Below are 13,052 nucleotides of genomic sequence, written 5' to 3'. Positions count from 1 at the left end.
GGTAGGTATGGTGGGGGTAAATTTCATCCACGATCTGGCACCTGGCGGGGGACGATTCCCCTCGTGCGGCATCGTTGCGGCGTTTCAAGTCTGTGAGCTCTGAATATAGCCGAAGCGGGCCGATACGAACGGAGCTCATAGATACTGCGCCTAAAGGTGTAGTGGTAAGAAGAGGGGGTTATGTTCGTAGACGCATCCCCACTACTCAAATACTGACTTGCGGGCCCTGCTACAATGCCCTGCTCTGTAAAATCCAGCTTTGACGCATTAGGTCCCTTCACGGACGGTCACACCTCTTATAATGGGTAGAAAAGGGCACCCATACTGGTTTGTAAAACTCACTTTCCAACAAAAAAATGTTCGAAATTATGGTCGTTTTTACAACAACAAAAAAGACAATCAGACTCGTTTTGGAAATTTCAAATAATTGATGACCCTATGAGTTACAATTTGGAGGTGGAATAGCTTAAATATCATATCATATTTGCGGTATCCCCCATCAGCGGCAAGACTCACCAGCGGCATCTCTTCCCACAACAAATTTGCAAGTACTTCAAAAGAAGAAAGTGTTTCAAGTCTCCCCAGCTGATTCTCTCAATCAAGAAAATTTCCAAAGTAGTTCCAAAGGTTGCAAAAAAGCGGCAAGTGTCTCCCACGGCATCTCTCACCCCAGAAAATTCTCTAAGTAGTTCTAAAGATGGCAAACTGCAGCAAGTCTCCCAAGTGGCATCTCTCCCATATGGAAATTTTCTAAGTACAGTAAAACTCTTTTATAGCGCCGACTTCGAAGGTGACGGTTGGTGGTACCTCATTTTAGCTCGCTACGTTTTTGTCTATTCACGTCTGAATGCTCGTCTAAGTGACAGCCGCAGACGCCGCGCACCCCGCGCAGCTCCTGATACACCTAACTGCAGCGTGGCGTCAATTCTCGGAAGGGATATAGAAGGGAGGGCTATTAAAAAGTTTCACTGTAATTTCAAAGATGGAAAAACTGCGGCAAGTCTCTGCAGCGGCATCTCTTCTCCAAGAAATTTTTGTATTACTTTTAAAGATGGCAAAACTGCGCAGTTTCGTCATATTTTAAACTAATTAAGAAATTTCCTTGAGCAAGAGGTAAATCGTGAAGTCATCGTCCAGCATTCCAATACATGTATTAGAGCATTTGTAAGACGCAAATTGTGCACAAGGAAATTATCAACAGCCAAAATTGCTTAAAATGGTGAGTTAACGATCCGGATGTACCGGATCGAGCACCAGGCAGTTTAATACGTATTCTAGAAGAAATTTAAAAAATTTTAAATTTTGTGAATAATAAAAACAGGTCCAAATAGTTAGTCGACGACCAGGGTGCACCAGGTTTCGGGCCAGGTATCTTGGCACGTATTCTATGAGAAACTTTTTAAAATTTAGATTGTTCCAATAGCCAAAATAACTAAAAATTGTGAGTCGACGATCCGGGTTCACTAGGTCGAGCACCACGTATTTTAATACGTACTCGACGAGAACATTTTCAAAATTTATTTTTTCTAAATAATGAAAGCAGTTCCAAATGGTCAGTCGACAACCAGGATGTACCTCACCAAATTTCATGAGAAAGGCTTTAAAATATAATTTATATATAGTAAAAATTTGAATTGATATTTCTCAATCTATTTTTTTCAAATTTTCTTAATTTTTGTAAATTTTTAAAATGTTGAAACGATATAACTTTTTTAATGTTTCATCAAAATAATAAACGTCATTAGGATAATTTGCAAGTATTTTTGTAGAGTACTAGAGCATTTCATAAAAATGTTTAAAACTCGTAAAGAATTTTTCTTTCAATTGTTGACTGAGAAGATTTTTTCAAATATATTTGATATCTACTGAAAAGTTTGAATAAAATTCCCTAATCTATCCATCTATAAGAAGCTTTTACAACAAATTACTCAAATTTGAAAATAAAATTATTTTAAAATACTCTTAATTTTTTAATTTTGTTTGAAAATGTCTGATTAACGAACGTCGTTAATAAGGGCTAATTTTTTGCGCAGTGAGAACTGTTCTCTATAAACCGAGCAAAATTTCTAAAAAAAATGTTGGGTAATTTCGGAGATATATTTTCATAACGTTTTTCTGATATTTTTGTACCATTCATATACCTGAAATTTATTATATAATTTTTAATATACGAAAACAGGGCAATAAAAAATGAGGCAAATATTAAGTAGATTGTTTGATATCTACAGTGTTTCTGTGGCAATTTCTAAGCATTTTTATTAGAATAGCCTTGAAGAAAAGACAGCGACTAATGATCCTGAATCAAGAAATAATTTAATAAAGCTTGGAAGCTATACGAACAATATTTTCAATAAAAAAAATATAGAAAATTTCCTACTAGATATCATACATTTGTTAAATAATAAGACTTATCTACATAAAAGATAAGTTTTTAATAAAAAAGAGATGAATAATTCAAGAAATGTTAGAAATTGTCGAATCAACTTGGAACACCTGAATTGGAAATCCTTTAAATATTAAGGTTTAACAGTAAAATTCTACAAATTTGTGACGTTTTAATCCAGACTGCGAAATGGAAATTTGAGATTTAAAATTTAGGATTCAAAAGTGGAAATTCAATACAAAGTTTTTAATCAACTAAAATCTAATAAGTCGTTCAACTAATCTTTTAATTTTAAATTATTTAGGTTTAAACAAATCATTTAGAATTGTCATACATTCTTTAAGCCTTAATCTATTTGCATATTCTTGTGCACAAAAACAGTATCTTGCAAAATAGTCGGCACCGGTAGAAAAAATTACCAGTAGCAATAATTTTTTACCATTTTCTCAATAAGCATGTTTCCAAGATGAAGTGTAGTCTGGCGGTGGTTAATGTAACTTTTTCAGCTTAAATCTCTTTTATGGACAGTTTTTCACATTTCTTTCAAATCAAGGAATTTTTTTCATTATGCAATTTAACTGTGGAATTTCAAGTTAAATTATCAGAGAAAAATAGTTTTGAAGAATGAATGAAGAAAGGAAAATATCAGCTACAAAAAATAAAAAAAAAATCCTAAATAATCTGGTTTTAAAAACATATTCTTAAAAAAAAGTAAAAAGTGTATTTTATCTACATAAGAGCTTAACGCTATTCACATTTTTGTCCCTCAAACAGTACATGAAAAATAAATATCTCAGAAGGACAGATTTCGTATCACATAATGTATGAGACTTATATGACTGTTTTATGTAGTTGAATATAAAAATTTAAAATTATTCGATATCAAACATAAAAGAAAATAATTCTTGTATAACAAATAAAATATTAAATTTTTTAATTAACGTTAATTAAAATAAGTTCGCAAAAAATCGTTTTGAAAATAAAATGGCACAAGTTTATTTTAAATTTATGATATTTTTCAAGAACATATGATCACAAGATTTGGTTCTTGAGACTTAAATATTAAAATTAAAATGTTATTATTACTATTATAAATTATGTTACAATTGATCAAGCAATGCATGGCCGCAATAAAGTTCTAATTTAAATAATTTTCAAGTATTAAAAGTACTAAAACTTTTAAATACCTTTTGTAAGCGATAAAGGATTAAACAATTTTCTTTGTTGACTTTATAAGATTTTTAGAGTAGAGGTTTCAAAATATTCAACAGAGTTTTTCGTGAAATCAAAAACCAAGTTTGCTAACTGAAAATTGCGGAGTGATAACAAATTCTTTTAAAATAACTTCAAACTATTGAATTTGACTAAAAATTTCTGAAGATATTTCAAACCAATGCGATATTTTAAAACCCCTCGAAAATATCTTGGAATATTGTAAAAACCCTAGAATATTCACAGGCTATTAAAATACATTTGTCTTAAAAACCAAAAATGCAAATCTAATTAGTTTCTACTGTGACATAAATGGAGATATTTTTTATTTGAATAAATTAAAGAAAGCTGTTAAAAATTACGACTTCTTTCGTTCTTGAAAGTTGATCTTGCTAAATAAAAGAGGCACAATTAAAATTTCGTTTATTCAACTATTTTGTTTAAAATTCATGTGTTTTGTTAAAAAGTCGACTTTCTTGGTCTAAAATGAAAGGGTTTATAGAGAATTAATTTTTGTTGGCATTAAAGATCACAATAATAATGTTTGAATCCTATTGTAAAACATCTCCAAGTGTGCATTTATTTTTTTTATCAAGGATATGTTTCTGGTGACCACAATCACATCATACTCCGCTTCATTTTTCCGTTGAGAAAGCTGGTCGCGGGTAATTTTTTTTCCTTCGATAATCTAACCTTTTCATATCACCCAATTTTTTCTCATAATATCAGTTAAGGATTTGGTATATTTTTCTAAAGATTCACTGCCCTTCTCGACTGTCGTATGTTTTTTCATAGTACGTGTAAGAATTCATTGTTTGGTCACTTCAACTATTTTGGCGACGTGATTCACTTCAGTCTCTGCTTTATTTTTTCCGTAGAATGCTTCCCGTGTCCGTAATTTTCTTATGATAATTGGACCTTTTTTATTATCGAATTTGTTTTCATCAATTTTTTCAACGACAAAATAAAGCGGAGAAGAAACTGAACGTCGTCGCTAAAACAGTTAAAGTGACAAATCAAATGAATGCGTGCACGTTCTATGAAGAATCATGCAAAAATCGAGAAACGCATGTGGATAGTGAAGTGAGTCTTTAAATTGTCACTGGAGAGATTTAAAAAAAAAAATGTTTAGCTGTTTCATTTGCAGTTTATTTATAAATCGATGAAATTGGATATTACCATTCGCGTTGTAGCATGTTGCAGATAATTTTTGGTTTGATGCATTTCGGATTTTTCGGTTCCGGTATATTGAGCACCGACACCTATTTTGGATTAAATCGTCTAAACCTTAAAAAAATTAATGTAAGCAATAAAATTTACACATTTGTTGCAAATCAAGAAATAAGTATCTGCACATACGTAACCTATCATTATTTTTGAAGCATTTTTAGCTTTTTTTATAGGAGAAAAAAAGAAACTTTGAACTTCTATAAACTCGAGATCACGTGACGTCTTATTTTTGACGTTGAATCGATCAGCTGACAACTATTGTTGACAGTGAACCAACCGGCGAGGCTCATCATCGGACTCGCCTAGTCTTTCGCCCCCGGGCGAAATTTTATTATTATTGGTTTGGTATAACTGAGAATTATTTCACACCAGTACAACAAATTTACAAGAATATATAACCATTAGAAAATTTTAATTATTTTCTGAAGATGAACATTTCTGAAAATGGGACTTGGACGGATTTTCGAGTAGCACATTCTAAGATGTTCCTCGATTTCTTCAAATCGAGGCATCTACTTTATCGACGCTAGAAGTTTTTTTCCTATTCCTATAGAATTTCACTAGGAAACTTGCTTCGTAATTATAAACACTTTGATAAATACAAACGTTCCTTACTCCTTTCGGTATAACTTTCTGAATCCTGAACACGATTTCTCAATCCGTGTGAACGTAGTGAGGACCGAAAAAAATGAAAATAATTTAATTCTCCAGACAAAAATTTTATGAATAAACTTGGTTACGTGATATCGACTTTATCAACGTTCAAAGTATGGACACAGTGAACACCAATGATGAAAGAAAGTATGTGTTAGCAAGTTGGCTGGGGCGGATTATTTGTAATTTGAAGGTTTTCGGCTATTTTAATTGATGGATATTTAGTGGGTTCGCCTAAATGAATCAGGGGGTGATCCGTGTGATTGTTTTTTATTTGGACATTTTTCGGCCTTGTTTTCTGAATTTTGTGTAAATCATGAACGGATCATGACCCGTGTGGAAATAATTCATGGCGCTATACTGTTCCAGCCTAGACCGCCACGATTCTATACTGACGCTATCTCGAGAAACTATGTTGGGGCGCACAGTGGGAGGAAACGCACTTTTTTTGTTCAAAAATTAAAAATCGGACCAAAAATAAATGCTCTGAACATTTTTGAACGAAAAAAGTGCATTTCCTCCCACTGTGGGGCGTTCCGCAAATGTAAGGCTACAATCGACTAGACGCTATCTACACTCGCGGTACTGGCGCGTTCTAGTGAATCTTGAAAAATCTAGTAGATCTAGATGCGACCTTGATTGCAAATTTAATACTTATTTTTATAATTAAATCATTCCTGACATAAAAGCACTATGGGCCACATTGCGAATATTAGCAAATTCCAGATTTCTGTAAGAAAAATGGAATATAGCTGGTAAGTGCTTTTTTAGCAGAATGTTTCCAAATATTATTGTCAAAAAAGAAAATGTTAGTTTTAAATGTTTTTCAACATTGGAAAATTGCTCTGTTCTTAAGATTCCGCTTCTACAATATATAATTGGTAAATTTTTGTAAACCTTCAAAGAGATGAGACAAATAAAACACGGTTACAGGTTTTATTTTAAAAGATTAATTTTAAGCTTAGGATATTTCAAAATTCGTTAAGGGTGCTGGAACCAGGAGCCAACCTTAAAATTAAATTATGATTTTACTCCATAAATACTAGAACTACATATTTTTAAGTCGTTAGGGCCTATTCCTGCATTGATTCGAATTTTTATTCGTAGTGAAAAATTGGTTAATTTCAATAGCTTTTATGTGAGACGTTTTTTTTTCAAATGCTTAGGTTAGAATAAAAAAAACGTTTTATACAAAAACTATTGGAATTAATTAATTGTCTACTTCGAATAAGGATTTAATTGAAAAGAGGACTTAGCCCTGATTATTTAGAAAAGATGTAATTCTAATATTTATGGAGTAAGATGAGAAAATCCAGTTTTGAGGTTAGGTCTTGATTCCAACGCCATTACGTAAAAAAAGAATGTAGAAAATTTTAGGACAATCTTTTTAATTTTTGCAGAATTCAAAAATAGAAAAAAATTGAATTATTTTAAGAGGAAAGAGCTAAATTAAACCGAATGACGACTCTAATCACTCTAATCACCAATGTCTATCTCGAAACTTCAAACCTCGTGGTCGCGAAACGAAACGTATTCACAATTAAATGGCGGCATGGAGAACATCTGATTCTTGAAATCCGGTTCCGGTTATTGTTGCCAAATTTTTTTACTGCAGTTTTGAAATTGCATTGAATGATGAAAGTTGAATGCTGTTGATGGCACTGCATAATATTTTAAGCTAGGAAATATGTTATTTCAATGTACATGAGTACTGGATACTTATCAAACAAAAAGTAAAATTACTTTGCTAGAAAACCAAACAATAAAATTTCTTTATTCAGCAATAATTTTTAATATTAGTTTTGTCTTTCATTCAATATTTTACAAATTAACAATGTATAGTGCATCAGATAAGTCGATCAAGAACAATAAGTAACTATAAATATAGCTGCACGACTAAAAATAAAATAAATTCCTTAACATTAGTTTTACTTTTTTCTATCTAAAAATCAATTAGTAAGATACAATCCAACAGTTAATAATAAGATTCTTCAATCACTTCAATTTCTCAGTGATTCTAATACAAAATTTGAGATTAGGAAATATACGTATGCCAATTTGAAGGACTATAGCGACTATATAATGTATAGTCGTAGGCATATTTAAATAGAGCAGTTTCCTGCAGTATTAACATATAAAATACTTACTTAGTGACAAATTAAATTTAAAAATATGCACTTTGAGACAAAACTGAAAACACAGGCAACTTTATTTCTTCTATTTCCTTGAATTTGAGCACTGCGGGAACGTTGCGGAAGACTGACGAAACTTTAAAAGTGGCGCGATTATATGCAATAAATTTAATTTGTTATCTTTAATTAACTAGTTTTTAAATGGCGCCTTCTTTTTCAAAGTCCAAATAGAAGTACTTTCTAGAACCAAGCTAGATTTTGGACGGAATTTTTATATTAATGTGATGTCAAATTCTGTCGAGCGACAATAGTGGGTCTGCATAGAACTGCGTGATGGATTTTTCTATCTAGTAGGTATGGATAGCGCCAAAAGAGTGCCAATAAAATTCGGTGTGAACAGACAACCACGAATAATCCAGTACTGTCGCTAGAATAATTCCAGTCTGCCAGGAATTATTTTCACATGAGGAATTATGAATACATTTTTTTTATCTACAGTAGGCTACAAATCAGCTCAGACCTACTATGATATACTTTTTCCTTTACATATTACCTAAGTTTTTCTTTAGGAGAAGTTTGTTTAGTGTTAAGTTGATTTTGTAAAATTATGTTTGATTGTTTTGGATTTTAGAAAAGTAACCAAAAATTTCAAAAAGCTTACATTTAGGCTAAGTGCATTATTTATTTCGAGGGCAGTTTTTAGGAGAGATAAAAAGCAGCCCGAAGAATGGTATAAAGAAAATGGTGAAATTTCGTTGTGGAACGTAACCAATAAAATTTTTAGGGTAGAGCTTTAAATTATAAGATAATTAGGGAGGGGGTAGAAGCAGCACACCGGAAAGTTTATGTATATTTTGTTAATGTTTTAACAATATCAGGAGGTGGGTTCAAAGATTGTTGACATGTCACGTAGCGACGGTTTTGCTTCTACTAATAGCTTAAAAACTATTTTCAGTTTGGCGTCTGTTTTTATCGCTCGTTCTGTAAGCTGTCTTTATATATCTAAACAGCCTGTTCATCCAACGTAAACATCTCTAACGTAAACAGCTCGCTGTAGAAGTTCAAACTCATACCAATTGATTTATGAAATTCATAAAATTAATAAAATATTTTATTTTATCAATTTGATTATTTAATTATTCAAAGTTTGAACTTGTCGAGAGAGCTTAGATTTCGCTTTTTGTATACAAATTTTCGCGCTAGGCTATTATTTTAGAGCCACCACCGCCCCCCCCCCCCCTTATAATATCATGCTCAAAAAATTTACTCACTTCTGCAAATTTTTACATTCTCATCAGAGAAGGTATAAGATTTGCGTAAAATTTGACCCCCCCCCCCCCCCCCCCCCCCCCCCCCCCCTCCGTTTTTGTCAAATGTCCACGTTTTGAGGCCCCCTGAATCCGAAAAACAGGTTTTTATGAATGTGTCTGTATATTTGTCTGTATGTCTGTCTATCTGTCTGTCTGTGAACACGATAACTTTTGAAAAAATTAATCTACTAGATTTCCCTTTGGTAAACTCGTTAAGAGTCCTAAACTAAAGGTCAAGTTCGTTAGCCAGCCATTTTTGATAAAAATTCAAAAAGTGGGCACATTTTGAATATTTTTGAGGTACCATTTTTTCGAAAATTCCAAAATTTTCTATATGGTTATTCACAGAATTCAAAAAATTTAACAATTCATCCTCATGACTTTTTTTGAAAAATCTAAAGTTACAAGAGTTATAGCAGTTTCAAAATCCAGAAAAACAAATTGAATGAACAATTTAGGCCAAACAACGCATGATACGAAAAAAGTCTGAAATAGAAAAACGTTGCTTTTTAAAAGCCCTACAAGGTTATAATAACAACTTTTTCAATTTGGTCAAAAAGTTAAAAATTCAATATTTGATCGTACAAAAAATTTTTGAAACCACAGTTTTTTAAGATGTAAAAATTCTATGCGAGGCTGTTTCATAGTACTTTAAAACTTAAACAATTTATCCGCCTGACTTTTTTATATAAAAAGAAAATTGTCAGAGTTAGAGCATTTTCAAAATCCAAAAAAACAAACTAAAATGAACATTTTAAGCCAAACAACGCATGATATAAAAAAAAGTCAAAAAAAGAAAAACTTTGCTTTTTGAAAGCCCTACAATATTATGTTAACAGCATTTTTAATTTGGTCAAAAAGTTGAAAATTCCAAATTTAATCGTACCAAAAATGTTTGAAACCACATTCATTCATGATTTAAAAATTCTATGTGAGGTTGTTCATAGTACTTAGAGACGCAAAAAATTTATTTGCATGACTTTTTTCTATAAAAAGAAAATTATCAGAGTTAGAGCATTTTCAAAAGCCAAAAAAAGAAACTAAAATGAAAAATTTTAAGCCAAAAAATGCATGATATGAAAAAAAGTCAAGAAAAAAAAACTTTGCTTTTTGAAGGCTTTACAAGATTATGTTAACAACATTTTTAATTTGGTCGAGAAGTTGAACACTCCAAATTTAATTGTTCCAAAAATAATGAAAAATCCAAAAATTCCATTTTTTGTTCAAACTATGCAAGATGAGAAAAAAATTAAAGAGTTCAAATTGCGCGCCCTGGAAAGAAATACAAATTAAGAATGATTCACTTTTTGATATAAGCTACGAGAAAAAATGAGACAAAACTTGTTCATCCAAAAAAAAAGCTATAATTTTTGATAGGACAGTTTTAGCTTTAGTCGTAAAAAATAACATTCTAAATAAAAATATTAAATTTTTTTGAAAAAACTACATAAGGTATGAACTTAAATTACCAAACAAAAGTTGTTCGTCTAAAAAGATCTATAAATTTATTATTAATTATTTTTTGATAGGACGAGTAGATTTTCTGTTAATCGTGAAATATAAGATTAAATATAAAAAAATTAACTTTTTGGAAAAAGCACAAAAAAGACGAAAGAGGACATAGGCTCCTATATAGGACCCTATATAGGTTTCCGTATTAGGCACTATACAAATGCGCAGTAGTTTTTATTTAATCGTAAAATAGAAAATTAAAAATAAAAAAAATTATAAAAACAAGAATAAAAGAATTAGTATGATTCAATTTTTATGGATATTATGAATTGTAACGACATACATTTATTGAAATGATACATGTTTCAGAGCAGCTTAGAATACAATTTAAAGCAAAATAAGAAACAAATACAAAAATAATCTTGATAAATACAATTTGCTTTTTATTTTGCGAAGCACGAGATATGTGATGAGAATGTGTTCATTAAAGCCAAAAGAGCTTTAACAAAATAGAGTTCATAAGCTTTTTTAACGAAAGAGACTTCACAATTACAAAATTAAAGTGGTGAATGTTTTGAGTCTTAATTTTAAAATGTTTGCGCAAGAATGTGCGAAAATATAAAGACCGAGCGCGTAGCGCGAGGTTAATACATAATCGAGCGCGAAGCGCTAGATAAATACAACATCGAGCGCAAAGCGCGAGAACCAACAGTCGCGCGCCCTAGGCACACTCAAATTTGCGAGCGATGCGAGCCGCGCGCTTAGCGCGCGACAAGAATGTACGCGCGTAGAGGGCAGATTTTTTAATTTCCTTTTCAAGGGCCAACATGGTCTGTTTGGAAGAATATCATCTGATGAAATTTTACTTTTTAAATTAAATATACATTTTTTTCTTCATATTATTTTATTCTCATATTAAAAATAAATATGTAAGGGATTCAATGCGAAATAAACGGGCCTATGCCCGTTAAACATTTGAAACCTTAAACATTTGAAAGGCACAAAAAAGGCTGCCTAAAGTCGCACGTATAATACGAATTATACTTTTTCGTGAAAATCGCGATACTTATAGTCATTTATTATTTTTTTATTTAAAATCAAGTATCAATAAAACAGCGGGCCGTACTAGCTTGGTCACGCAAAATTGTTAGAGGCCGTCAAAGGAAATTTATTCAGGCCCTTAACAAGAATCCTTATTATTTTCCAATCAATGTTAGGGGCCCCAATAGGGCCTTTTGTGTAAGGCATTGCCGTTCTTGTTCTTTTCATTGAGAAAATATGTCCGCTATAATTGTACTCGAAGAAAAAAGAACCTTATATTTTACTGAAAACCAAGTTAAATCTACCGATCTTCCAAGTACAGTCGCTATTCTGTACAGTTCCTGGATGCTGCAATTACGAATTAATTATGTTTTCGGCGTAGACTATAGTTAAGACAGCACTATAAATTGTTAAAAAGTATTGTTAAAGAATAATTAATAAATAAGCGCAAGGTCGTTTCTTATAAATATTTACGGATATACATATAATTAATCAGTATTTGTAAGTTATAACGCTTATAATACAATTAAAATTTCGCACGCAATGGGGGGGGGGAGGGATTCGAACGCATAAACCTAAGCACGCAAGTCAATAGTCTTAACCACTATACTATTAAATGAGTTGCGATCTGCATTATAATTTTGAAATGCATTTGTAACTGAGGGTGGCGACCTCAAAAACGACTTCTGAATACGCGACCATGGCATTGCGGTACACAACAAATATCAACTTCAAATGTAGTTGCGATGCCGCTTGTATACCTGGTCCTGTGCAAGGTTGTTGTAAGCATCTTCTGTAGAAATTCTCACAAAATGTAAAGTTCGCTGATAAAATTAGTTGTAGTCGTAGTTGCGTCATCGCAACTACATTTGAAGTGGATATTTTTATCATCGAAATCAAAATTTTGCGAAAATTCCTGTAGATGATGCTTTTAGCAGCCTGGTGCAAGACCAGATACACCGGCGTCGTCGAAAATATATTTGAAGTTGATATTTTTTTCATAGAACTTTTAAATTTTGTGAGAATTCCTGTAGAAGATATTTTTAGCAACTTGGAGTCTGACCAGGTGTAGCAGCGTCATCGAAACTACGCTTGAAGTTTAAATTTTTATCATCGATCTTTAAATTTTGTGAGAATTCCTGTAAAAGATGCTTTCAGCAACCTGGTGCATGACCAGGTACACCAGCGTTATCGCAACTGCATTTGAAGTTGAGGCGAAATAGGGGGCTTATTATGGAAGTCATCCAAATTACCCGAATAAGGGTAAACTGTTGGGGCCCCTAACATAGCCCCAATATTATTAGGGACTATTAGGGAAACTTCTACGCGGGTTAGTCTGCAGGGTACAATTTTTTTTTTAATTGAAATTATCGCTCTGAAATACTCTCATTGGCAAAGTTCTCAGGCATCACTTCCCCAGTTAATTATCAAGTCCCTAAAAATGTTTCATCGATGAACAAACCTTCATCATTTATATATTTTTTTCTTTTTTAGCGGAGATAATTTGTTTACATTCTCATCAGAGTAGGTATTAAATTTTTGACAAGGTAGATAGAAGTAAACTTTGGGAAATTCTGAAAGAGTATGGAGTCAATGGATGGATCCTACAAGCTATAAAAACAATATACACAGGTAGCA

Source organism: Belonocnema kinseyi, chromosome 2, assembly GCF_010883055.1.
Source record: "Belonocnema kinseyi isolate 2016_QV_RU_SX_M_011 chromosome 2, B_treatae_v1, whole genome shotgun sequence".
Classification (NCBI taxonomy): Eukaryota; Metazoa; Arthropoda; class Insecta; order Hymenoptera; family Cynipidae; genus Belonocnema; species Belonocnema kinseyi.
This window is presented reverse-complemented; position numbering follows the sequence as displayed.